The sequence below is a fragment of the Tamandua tetradactyla genome, chromosome 16 (genome assembly GCF_023851605.1).
Source record: "Tamandua tetradactyla isolate mTamTet1 chromosome 16, mTamTet1.pri, whole genome shotgun sequence".
In the NCBI taxonomy this organism is placed as follows: domain Eukaryota; kingdom Metazoa; phylum Chordata; class Mammalia; order Pilosa; family Myrmecophagidae; genus Tamandua; species Tamandua tetradactyla.
In genome coordinates this window covers 75,680,247-75,693,429 of record NC_135342.1, presented here as the reverse complement: position 1 = coordinate 75,693,429, position 13,183 = coordinate 75,680,247, and the positions used below count along the sequence as shown (strand labels likewise).

Genomic DNA, 13,183 nt, shown 5'->3' with positions numbered 1-13,183 from the left:
TTCTGCTGAGAAATCTACACATAGTCTTATTGGGTTTCCCTTGTATGTGACAGATTGTTTTTCTCTTGCTGCTTTCAAGATCCTCTCTTTCTCTTTGACCTCTGACATTCTAACTAGTAAGTGTCTTGGAGAACGCCTGTTTGGGTCTATTCTCTTTGGGGTGCGCTGCACTTCTTGGATCTGCAAATTTAGGTCTTTCATAAGAGTTGGGAAATTTTCAGTGATAATTTCTTCCATTAGTTTTTCTCCTCCTTTTCCCTTCTCTTCTCCTTCTGGGACACCCACAACACGTATATTTGTGCGCTTCATATTGTCATTCAGTTCCCTGATCCCCTGCTCAAGTTTTTCCATTCTTTTCCCTATAGTTTCTGTTTCTTTTTGGAATTCAGATGTTCCATCCTCCAGTTCACTAATTGTAGCTTCTGTCTCTTTAGATCTACCATTGTAGGTATCCATTGTTTTTTCCATTTTTTCTTCTTTGTCCTTCACTCCCATAAGTTCTGTGATTTGTTTTTTCAGATTTTCTATTTCTTCTTTTTGTTCAGCCCATGTCTTCTTCATGTCCTCCCTCAATTTATTGATTTGGTTTTTGAAGAGTTTTTCCATTTCTGTTCGTATATTCAGCATTAGTTGTCTCAGCTCCTGTATCTCATTTGAACTATTGGTTTGTTCCTTTGACTGGGCCATATCTTCAATTTTCCGAGCGTCATCCATTATTTTCTGCTGGTGTCTGGGCATTTGATCAGATTTCCCTGGGTGTGGGACCCAGCTGGTTGAAAGGTTTTTCTGTGGAATCTCTGGGCTCTGTTTTTCTTTTCCTGCCCAGTAGGTGGCGCTCGTCTGTCTGCGGGGCAGTCGGCCCGGGAAACCGCGCGTGGAGGGGGGGGTCGCTGGCCTCCGCGGCTTGGGGGAGTGCCGGTCCAAATTGCCCAGCTGGCCCGAGACGCCAAGCGTGGCGGGAGGACCCCGCTATCCAATGTTCCCAGTCAGACCGGGGAGTCACGTGCGTGGAGGGGACCCCAGTCGCCTGCCGCCCCGGCCAGGAAAACGCGCGCCCCTCGGGTATCTCACCGCAGCAGATTCTCCCTGCCCGTTCAGCTGTTCCAGAATGGGGTACGCTGTCTTTTTGGTCTCTGTCGTGACTCCGGGAGCTGTTTCGTATTGTTTCTGTTTCTTTAGTTGCTTTTCTGGAGGAGGAACTAAGACCCGCGCGTCTTACTAAGCCGCCATCTTCTCCGGAAGTCTCGAACCTATCTTATTTGATCCACTGTTCAACCTGCTACAAAGGGGATACCCAGTGGTGGACCTGGTTTCATGTGGTATTCTTAGTTACCATACCAACTCTAGTACAGACTCAAAGTCTTCCCTCTTTTTCCAGTGTGGGAATGAAAACCTCAGCCTCCTAGGTTACTGGAGGTGAGCCGATGCACTTACCTCTCTGGTTTACAGTCTCGTTGTTTTCAACCCCCAGGGATTTTTCTTTACTTTCTTGTGAGCTCAACTCTAATTTAAAAAAATATGTGTTTAATATATGTTAGGTAGTAGTTTTAGAAAGCTTTGTAGCAGGAGGTTTTTCAGATTATTCAATCAGCCATATCACCAGAAACAGATGTCGCATGTATAAAATTTTGACCTGGAGATACTCTGCCCAGTAGGAATGATTGCATTTTGAGCAATTGAAGAAATAACTCCTCATTCCTGAAGGGAAAGAAGAGGGTGAAAGGCATAGGGAGAGTGGAGGGTGGTAGGGAATTTATGGCAAAGAGAGGAGTTTAAGAAAACATCCCCTTCCCAGCTACATTTATCTACACTTGGACCCTTTCTACATAAACTGTGGTCCATGGACCAGTAGCTTCAGCATCTATTGGAAGCTTATTAGAAATGCAGAGTCTCACACTCCACCAAGTTCTGGTGACTGAAACTCTGCATTTTAACAAAATGCCCGAGTGATTTGTGTGCACATAAAAATTTGAGAAACACTCAGACTACTATTTCTGATGTAGCTGCCTTCCATACAATGACTACTTCTTTGAGGCTAAAGACCTACTTCCACTCTTGTCAAGGATTTCTAGCTTAGCCCTTTTTCTTCAGTCAAATTTTATGCACTTCCCTGAAAAGGCTTTTGTACTGGAGTTTTTGAGAACAGCTCTTATTGGCAATGTATTATATTGAGGATGCTATAATATGACATAGTGTCATATGAAATATGCTAGCAAATTCTAACCTGCCTTGAGAGCAAACCCATTTTGAAATTCTCAGAGTATTTGCTTTCTACCAGCCCGACAGGGTAGAGAACTGAAAACATGAAGCATTCTGCAATTCTGTATACAGAGCTTTAGACCTGGTTATTTTTCACTGGAGTGTTTGTAAGGCATCCATATTTCCAAATATCCCTTGATTGTTGATCTGTTGATTAAACTCACTAGGAATATTCTAAAATATTAAAGGGTCTTTTCATGGCAAAGAAAACAAATTTAAAATAAAGGAGGAAACTTCTTATAAAAAGTACAAGTTGGCATGAGGTATTCACCTGCTAATATTATAGTTTAGTTCACATAAAAAAATAATTTATCAATATGTCCCATGTTGTGTGGGGTTGAGGTTATAGGTAGACTGAAGCTCACTGTGGGCAGGGATCTTTCCTTTCTTGTTCATTTCTGTACCTGCAATTCTTACAACAGTGCCAGAATGAACAAATTATGTTGAGTTCATTGTTAGACTGAAGGGCTTTAAAATGCACTTTCCTGTCTTTTTCTGTTGATTTCTTGGAGGTACATGGATGGCTATTTGCAGTTTAAATGAGAAAGACTCTGTATTAGCTAGGGTTCCCTAGAGAAACAGAATCAGCTGGAACTATCCGTAAATATAAAATTTATAAAAGTGTCTCATGTAACCATGGAAATGTACCGTCCAAAATCCGTTAGGGCAGGCTGATGACTCTGATGGAAGGGTCTGGACGAACTCCACAGGAGAGGTTCACGGCCAAAGCAGGAAGAGACTGTCTCTTCTGAATCCTTAAAAGCCTTCCAGTGATTAGGTTAAGCATCACTCATTGCAGAAGGCGCTCCCCTTGGCTGATTACACATGCAATCAGCTGTGGATGCAGCCGATGTGATCATGATTTAATTCTATGAAATGTTCTCATAGCAACAGACAGGACAACACTTGCCCAACCAGACAAATGGGCAAGTTGACAGCCTAACTTGACCATGACAGGCTCCATATGTCGACCAATAGGGAACAGGTTCTATAAACAATGGCAAATTTACACAAAGGTGTACCACGTTCCTGTAAAAATGAATAAGAAAGATTATATAGAGATAGAGGCAGATATACATATATAGCTATAGATATAGTAATTTCTGGATATATTAAGTGAAAAAGCCAAGTACAGAATACTGTTGATAGAATGCTACTGTTTGTGTATGTGTGTGTGTGTGTATATATATAAATAATTCACATTCCATAAAATTCACCCATTTAGTTAAATGATTTTAAACACATTCACAGTGTTGTGCAACCATCACCGTAGTCTAAATTTACAACATTTTCATCATTCCCCAAAAACTCTGTTTTAGCAGCCACTCCCCAGGCCCCTCCACCTCCCAGCCCTAGGCAACCATAATGTATGTTTTAGCGCTATAATATTGTCTATTCCTGATAGGACAAATATATAGAGAGTCATACAATATGTGATCTTTTGTGACACTTCACTTACATAATGTTTTCAAGCTTTATCCATGTTACAGCATGTATCTACTTCATTCTTCTTTATTGCAGAATAAAGTTCTTTATTGAAGAAGTTCAGCACATAAACATAGAAAGAATGACAAAATTAGAAAATCACCATTTGCAACCCCTGATGTAAAAGTGGATCAGTGATGTTTAAAGATGCATCATTGGAGTACTTACAGGGGAAATGATAGATACGTAGGATTTGCTTTTTAAATGCCAGCAAAGTGAACGTTGAGGGGATTAGATGAAACAAGATTGGTTATGAATTGATAACTGTTCAAACTGAGTGATAGATTCATAAGGGTTTCTTACACTTTTCTCCCTTTAATGAATGCTTGAAAATGTATATAATTTTTAAAACGAATCTTAGAGTCTTAGAGTGAAGAAGCAATTTCATTTAGAATATAACTTGTCAGAAATACATAATTTTCAGAGCAAAGGACTCAGAATTTGCTGGTTCTTCTTTTTCTAAATGCACAAGGTTTATTTTGCCCTTTTTAACTCTGAAGGCTCCTGGGTTTTGCTGCTAAAGAAAAAGCACCCTTTCAAATAAAGACAGATACTGGTAATGGATCTGCTAGGGGTGGAGTAGGGATATGGCCAAAATATGGGATATATATGGCCACATAGAAGTTTCCCTGTAACTGTTTTCTAAGGTAGTTTTATTGAGAGATATTCACACACCATACAGTCTGTCCAAAACATTCAGTCAGTGCTCACAGTATCAGCACATAGTTGTGCATTCATCACCATGGTCATTTTTAGAACATTTGTATAACCCGTAAGAAAGAGAAAACAGAAACCCCCAAACATCCCACACCTCTTTCCCTACCCACTTATTGACCACTAGTATTAGACTCTACCCAATTAAAAGACTTACAATAGATATAGGTTACTAAGACAGTGTAAATACTGTCAGAAATGTGTATATATATATATATATATATATATATATATATGTATGTATGTATGTATCAGTGGAATAGAAAAAAACATCCAGGAGTAGACCCACACAAACCTGAGCAACTGACTTTTTTTTAGCTATATAGTTTTACAATCATTGTCAAAGACCAGTGCTACTAGATTACAGTTCAACAACTTCAGGTATTTCCTTTTAAAACATAGACACTAAAAAGAAATATCTATATAATCCTCTTAACAAATTTTTAAAAGTATTTTTATTATAAACAATGAACACACGTACATTCTTGACATACAAACATTCTTGTCACCTCATAACAATTTTGAAGGTTTTTTTTTTCTTTCTTCCTAGGGCCTCATTTTCCCTAACAAATTCCTATAAATCCAAAATGTCTGTTTCAGACCTTGTTGAGAGGCATTGTTCTGCTATAGTCAGGAGTTTGAAATCAGACAGATCTATACTCAAATCCCAATTCTGTCACTTCTGAGTTGTGGTGATGTGGGACAAGTTTATTGAAACTCTTTGAACCTCGGTTTCGTCATCTGTAAAATGGAGATAATTATAGTACCACTTGTTTACAAAAAAATTAAACTTGACTTGTCTTCCCTGTCTGTCCACAGGGAAGAGAGTAAGAGGTAAAAATGAGACTTAAGAACACTTTGATTTATTGTGGAAGTTTCTGTCGGATGCCACCTGGGCTACACAGATGAGCCAGACCCAGCTTGTTCCCTCAAAATGACTTGGGACATAGCTGTGTGTCTTAAGGGGAGAAGGAAGAAGTAGTGATGGCATGAAAGGCAAGTTTTAGAATCAGAAATCTTAATTGGGATCTTGGCTTCTCCATATATCTTTGCAAGTTGCCTCACTTTACCTCTTCAAACTTGGTTTTCTCATCCATAAAATGAGGATCTCTGCTTTACCAGTTTTGTGGATTAAATGAACCAGTGTTGCTATTTGTCTGTAGAAATACCAGCTACTATTTTCTAGAGAGAGAATGTAAGACTTCTTTTGGCACTCCAAGAGGCTTTAGAACAAGTGAGGAGCAGCCCCTGAAGGGTGAGCTGACTGCTCTTTGGCTTTGGGAGCTCTGTAGACTCTCCTGTCTATAGTGTCTGAAAGATAAGCTGGGCCTAGAGGATCTAAAGAAGAGTGTTGCCCCTTTGTCTTGTTCTGCTGTCCTGGGCCCAGACAAGGAAGTTTCCCAGGCTGTGGTCCCAAGTCCATATTGCCACCTCCCTTGAAGCATGTAGGGAAGTCCTACTCAGCAAAGGGAAGCCATGAGAAACCACAGTTTATGGTGTCACTATGTGCCTTCATACAGGAAGTCCTTACTGAATTCCCAAAGTGTATACTCAGTGTACTTAGCGTTGGGGATAATCATGAAAACAACAGATGTGGGGTTTATAAATCTGGTGAGAATTCTGCTAGACCTTGCGTGTCTCTGGTCCAGCACTCTCCAGTAGAACTTTCTATAGTAATGGAAATGTTTATGTAGCTGCACTATGCAGTGCAGTAGCCACTAGTCACATGTGAGCATTGGGCTCTTGAAATGTGGGTAGTGCAACTGAGAAACTGAATTTTTAGTTTTAATTAATTTTCATTTAAATAGCTACACATGACTAGTGGCTACCATATTGGACAATATTGGACAGCCCTGGAAACATTCTGAGAAGGTTGGAAGAGAATCTAAGCAGGTCAAAGGCTTAACTTCGAAAGACCTGTTTCTAGATCTGCCTCCCACTGTGAATATGGATTCATCATGGCAGTTGGTCTCCTTTAAGCTTAGTTTCCTGATCTGTAATGGGAAACTAGGAAGGATGAGATAAAATTTTTTTTTTTTTAGCGCAGAATCAATATACTTCTTTATTTCAGGATTTGACACATTAAAAGAAAAAAACAGTCCAACACATTTTGACAATGTACTACAAATAATAAATAAATATTTAAAAAAATCATATATTCCCTTTGAAGTGCTATGCATTTTCAGTTTTCCTAAATGAGACTAGCCCTCTCCATGGCTAACAATGGCATGCTACAGATTTTGGTTATGAAAATTATGCTGATAAATATACAGCACATGTATATATTTTCACAGTTACCAAAAATAAAAATTGCATACAACTCTACATCTATAAACATTCTAATTCTTTACTGTATGAATTTTGAAGAAATGGGAATGCAAAGTCTTTTAACAGTGGACTGCAGATGTCTTTCACACTACCTTTCAGAATCTTTCTGCAATGTGGTCATGCTCTGAGATGATGGCAGAAAGAAAGAATTATGGTGCGATGAGGCAACTTGGGCTGGGCTTTGTCTTCCAGCCCATTGTATGATGGCTGATCGAAGTCAGTCTTTTTTTTCCCCCAATGATTTTATATTGTGATATAATCATACAAAGTATACAATCAATGGTTCACAGCATCACCATAAAGCTGTGCATTCATCATCACAATCAACCTCCAGACATTTTCATCCCTCCAAAAACCAAGAACGAAAATTAAAATAAAAGCAAAAACGAACACCCAAAACATTCCACCACCCCATACCCCCTATTGTTTTTTAATTTTTTTGTCTTTTTTTTACTCTTACTCATCTGTCCGTACACTGGACTAAGGGAGTGTCAGTCACAAGGTCCCCACACTCACACACTCACATGTCAAAAGTTCTATAGTTATTCAATCATCTTCAAGAATCAAGGCTACTGGACCACAGCTCGACAGCCTCAGGCATCTCCCTCCAGCCACTCCAACACACCGAAAACTGAAAAGGGACATCCATACACTGCACAAGAACCTCCCAAAAGACCTCTTGACTCTACTTGAAATCTCTCAGCCACTGAAATTTTACTTTGCTTCATTTATCTTCTCTGTTTTGAATCTAGTCTTTTTAATGTCATATTTTAAGGCAGTCTGAATTTTACTCGAATGTCCATACCTCTAGGTCCTGAACTATGAAGTCTTCCTTTTCAGAAAGGATGTCATCACTGAAAGTGCCATAGGAGTTGCTTCATCTATGGTTGTAATCAGCATCTAACCATAAACCAAACCATCCCCCACTACTGCCAAGTTCTGAAGCACCTAGGTCTCCATTGACAAGTTATGGATTTCTCCATTCCACTTAAAGACCTTGAAATTAGAGCTAAATATGTAGAGAAAAGTTTCACCTGTACCATAGCAGTGGTCAGTGAACTTGAATGGATGAGTTGCATATTTCCAAAGATCTGGTTGTCATATCTTTGATGACCAGTAAGACAGGACTATCCAGCCAAGCCAACTTTGGGTAGAAAGTTTTCAAGCTGATTCATGCTCTAATGTGCTATATGCGAGTCTCCATGGATACCCTTGCACCACTGGGCCAGCTGCTCCACGTGCATGTTCTCCAGCAGTGCACTGTGGGACTTGCAGGATCGGCAGGATCTCCTCATCCTCTCTACATAGTAGCTGCACTCTTCCGGTGCTTTGCCTCCTAAGAGGTGATGATCTTCCAGCTCTTGGTGGTTGGCTAGCTGAAGAAGTTGACAATCCTCTTCAGTTCTTCCTTTCCACAATCAAAGATGCCTTGCTCTTTGGCATCTTTCCCATAAATGCCAGAAAACTACTGAACAAAGGATGTGTACAAAGGATCCAACCTCTCCCGAGGAACGGCAAACCAGTACTCTGGCTGCTTTCCTTGTTTGACTATTGCTGGACCATGATGGCTGTGTGAATGACAAAGGATTTTCTTTTTGGTTTTTCCACTTTGATACACAGAAGCATGGGTGGAGTCTTGCTTTTCTCTTCCTTTGAAGGAAGTGTACCTGAATTCTGTTTAATAGCCATAAGTGAATTTTGGATTTATTATCCATTTATGCACCTTGGCAGCTGTTATCCAGGGAAGATTCCAAAAAAGAGTCTAGAGACTCTTTAACCCTATTTTCTTCTGTGGAAGAGCCTAGTGTCATTGGAAAAGGATCTCTCTCATCCTGGCTTCAGCTGGTGGTTTATTGCCCTCAGTTGGGAGATCACCTGCTTGGGGAAGAGAACTACTAAGGGTGATTCTATCCCCACTGGTTCAAGTCTTTTTTCATCACTTAATTCTGTCTTCTGTGAATTTTTCTATAACTATGACCCATCTTTGTTCTTATTAAGGTAGCATTTGATGAGTTTAACTTTGTTTAGATCTTCATTTATGATCAGTGTGTTTTTCACCTGGCTTGCTGGAGAACCAGATGGCTTGTCCACATCTGGCATTATGTCTTGCTTCTCACATGTTTCTAAATCTGGGGTCCCCTTCAGTTCAGTACCACTCTCTGTTCCTGAAAACTTCAGGGCTGACTGTACCTGCTTTTCTGTAGCAAAACTGATTGTTTGTGACTTAGCCTCCTTTAGGTTCTCTGAGTCAAGAGCAAGGCACTCCTTTGAGGTGTCCCTTTTGCCAATCCACCAACAGTTTAAGAAAGTTCTTCCAAGTCAACAAAGTCATCATCTTCCCCTGAAAGGGAATTTCCTTTGGCTGTAGATTCAAAAGTGGCGTGAGTGTCAGGAAGTTCCTTGCTGAGCTCTGTCACGGTGGTAGATCTGTTGTTTGCCTCCCTAGAGAATTCCAGTTTCTTGAACTTTCCAGATACAGAGCTCTCTAGGGGCTTTGTATGTGTGCAATCTATTGACTTTTCCAAAGGTGTTATTGATTTGAAATCTGAAGTGATAGTTCTCTCTCCATTCTGCTCTCATTTTCTTTGTAGAGAGATTTGAACTTACTGAATGGGTTGATGTCCTTTTCAGAAGTTAAGTCTGCCCATTTTCCAGGTGATGGCAAGGCATCTTTGACCCTCATGTGGGAAATGTCCTTGCAGAGGGCAATGGAGACCACGTCTTCTGTGGGGCAGATGAGGCCGTACTCCTTGCATCCATATTCAATAACCAGAGGATCAGACTTGTGAGGGTCAAATATGATGTTGTTTGGGGTGACAATCATGATGCCACCCACAACACCCTTTCCATAAGTGATGTATCGACAACTCATTTTTTATTTTTTTTGAAAATTATCTCAATATTTTTACTGAGATATCTTCACTCACCATACAGTCCATTCAAAGTATACAATCAATGGCTCACAATATCATCACATAGTTATGTTTTTATCACCATGATAATTTTTAGAATTTTGAATTACCCCAGAAAAAGAAGGAAAAGAAAACCGCCATTATCCCTCCCTCTAATTGACCACTAGTATAGCAATCTACATAATTTTTTTACCCCTTATTTCCCCCCTCAATTATTTTACTTTTTGTCCTTAGTTTTTTACTCATTTGTCCATACCCTGGATAAAGTGAGTTCGACAATCCATTTTTAAAAACGTTACCACTCCTGGCTCATCTTCTTCAGAGGTAGATGATAAGACTCTTTCAACAGGTTTTGAGGCCTTTCTTGCTAAGTCAGCATCTGACAGTTTATCATATTCTGCATCTGATGGTGGAGAGTCAATAGCACCAAGATTAGATGTTGATAAACTTAAGGTACTAGGAGAAAAGTTGGCATCTGGCACAAAAAGGACCTGGCCTGGAACACAAATATGTGTGAAAAGTTTATTCAGTTTTACTAATTTATTTAGAGTGATGTTAAACATCAGTGCTATGGAGGTTTGAATGTCCTGGCTTCCAGAAGTGTATGCCGTAGTCCCGTGGGGCTTCTGAATCTCCATCTTCTTCCTTTTTTAATCATGTGTTTCTTTTTGTCACCAATACTGTAGTATCTCTTTAGCTCTGTATGCTTGACCTCCTTTAAATGATAAATTTTTCTCTTTTTTTTCCTCGTCAATAATGTATTCCTCCTTGTCCACGGGAATGTTGCACTTGTCTTGTTCTAGAATGTCTGTATTAGCATCTTCTTTTCCAGTATGGGTCCTTGTGGCTGAAGGTGAAACTGTCACTGCATTTTGTTTTGCTTGTTTTTTCTTTTTCAATAGAACAAAATAGCTTTGTTTCTGTTCCCTCTTCTCTTCCTTGGTGTATTGGTTTGCTAAAGCTGCCAGAATGCAATATACCAGAAACGGAATGGCTTTTAAAAGGGAATTTATTAAGTCGCAAGTTTACAGTTCTAAGGCTATAAAAATGTCCAAACTAAGGCATTCAGGGAAAGATACCTTCACTTAAGAAAGGATGATGGGTCCAGAACACCTTTGTCAGCTGGGAAGGTCTTGGTCTCATGTTAGCTCTGTCACTTCTGTTGACTATGAAGCTTTTTACAAAATTGTTCTTTCTTAAAGGATTCCATTAAATGACCCATTTTGAATGGGTCAAGACACATCTACATGGAAACCACCTAAACACAGGGTCCGACTCACAATTGGGTGGGTTAAATCTCCATGGAAACAACTTAATAAAAAAGCTACAATATTGAATCAGAATTAAAGAACATGGCTTTTCTGGGGTACACAACACTTTCAAACTGGAATGCTTGGTATCCACAATACACCATCAAAAGTACAAAGTAAATGTTTGGAAAAATCTTCTTTTTAATTAATGTATTATAACTCTAGAGGAGGAAGTGTGGGCTCCTTGTGTCCTGGAAAAGGGGTTAGGGCATATGCATTTCTAGGAGTGGTGGCTGCAGATAGGGGTGGCTGGAGGGAGCACTCTAGGAGAAAAATGCCCCAGAGAGGAGCAGGGATAGGAGGTGGATGCACTGAGGCACTGGCCCGTGGCCCAAGCTGGGGAAGGAGTCAGCTGCCAGCATTCCTCAGCCTCTCGCTCCTTGCTAGCTATTAGGGCATCAGCCCTCATGGGCGTTCAGTGCTATATTCTTGATTTTATTGTGATTTGTTTCTCACTAGTAATCTAGTAATAGTGGATTTGCTCTAAATCAAATGCTGTGGCTGTTGGATGCATGGAAGTTGTTGTCTGTTCACGTGTTACAACCCAGCTCTGTCCTAAGACCAAAGGATATGCATGGCGTCAAGTTAGGCATGAGTTTATTAGGACTTACAGACAGGAAAATCTCTTCCACAGTGGCAGCTGGCTGTGGAAAATGAAGGTTAGTGCTCTGCAAGGAACGGGGAGTGCCAGAGGTCAGCTTATAAGTGTTCAGAACAAAGAAATTTCATAGAGTGTGACAACAGAATTTCAGCCAGGTCTCATGATGCAGGAGGTTGAAGCTTTGTTATCAGCAGTGATCAAGGGAGGGGAGTTTCAATGCCTTGTTTACAATACCATTTGTATATTTTAACCCCTGAGAAAGTCTAGTGACCTTTATTATCTGTCCTGGTTATGTAGGCAGCCACATGTAATGACCTGCTTTCAATGTAGAAGGGAATGCACTCAGTATTGAGGGGAATCCCAGGCCTTAGAGCCCCACACTAAGGGAAGTATTTTCTAGTTTTCTGAATGGAAACTTGAATTTGATTTAAAAATTCATGCCACTACTGTGAATTTTCATGAATGCTTTGGGTCAGATCATCTTTACTATGGAAGGGTAAGTAGTCCCAAATTGCAAAACCATCTTGAAAAAGAACAAAGTTGGAGGACTCATACTTTCTAATTTTAAAAGGTATTACAAAGCTACAGTAATCAAAACAGATGGTACTGGCACAAGGACAGGCATATGGACCAATGGAATTGAATTGAGAATTTAGAAATCAACCCTCACATCTTTGGCCAACTGATCTTTGTCAATCCAAGTCCTCTCAGTGGGAAAAGATTAGTCTCTTCAACAGATTTTTCTGGGAGAACTGGGTAACCACATGCAAAAGATTGAAGGTGGACTACCTCACACCATATACAAAAAATATCTCAAAATGGGTCAAAGATATAAGAACTAAAGCTATAACATTCTTAGAAGAAAAGCAGGGCAACGTCTTCAAGACATTCTGATAGGTAGGGGTTTCTTAGACTTTACACCAAAAGTATGAGCAGCAACAACAAAAAAGATACATGGGACTACATCAAAATTAAAAACATTTGTGCATCTAAGGACTTAATCAAGAAAATAGAAAGACAACCTACAGAATGGGAGAAAATATTTGGAAATCAAATACTGATGAGGGTTTGGTATCCAGAATTTATAAAAAAAAAAAACTTATACAACACAACAACAAAAAGACACATAATTCAGTTTAAAAATGGGGAAAAAAGACTTGAACAGACATTCCTCCAAAGAAGATATACAAAGACCAATAAGTACATAAAAAGATGCTCAAAATCATTAGCCATCAATAAAATGCAAATAAAAAGTATGGTGAGATACTGTGATTATTAAGTTCATTTGTCAACTTGCCTAGGTTATGGTGTCCAGTTTGGTCAAGCAAGCACTGGCCTGATTGTTACTGTGAGGATATTTCATGGATTTAAAGCATCAGTAAGTTGATTTATTCTATGGCTGTGTGCATCTACAAAGAACTGAGGAGATTATCTTCTGCAATAGAGAAGCCTCATCTAATCAGTAGAATGTCTTAAAAGGAGAACGATGATTTCAGTAGTCAGAGGGAAGAATTTCTGTCTCTACTTCAGCCAGCCAAATTTTCTTGGGGAGTTCATCTACAACCTTCATTGGA

General features: G+C 39.6%; 1 pseudogene; it reads right to left on the bottom strand.

The window, feature by feature from the left end:
* Nucleotides 1-7,573: 7,573 nt before the first annotated feature.
* LOC143660386 (nuclear receptor coactivator 7-like) lies at nucleotides 7,574-10,636 on the bottom strand (annotated as a pseudogene).
* Nucleotides 10,637-13,183: the final 2,547 nt, after the last annotated feature.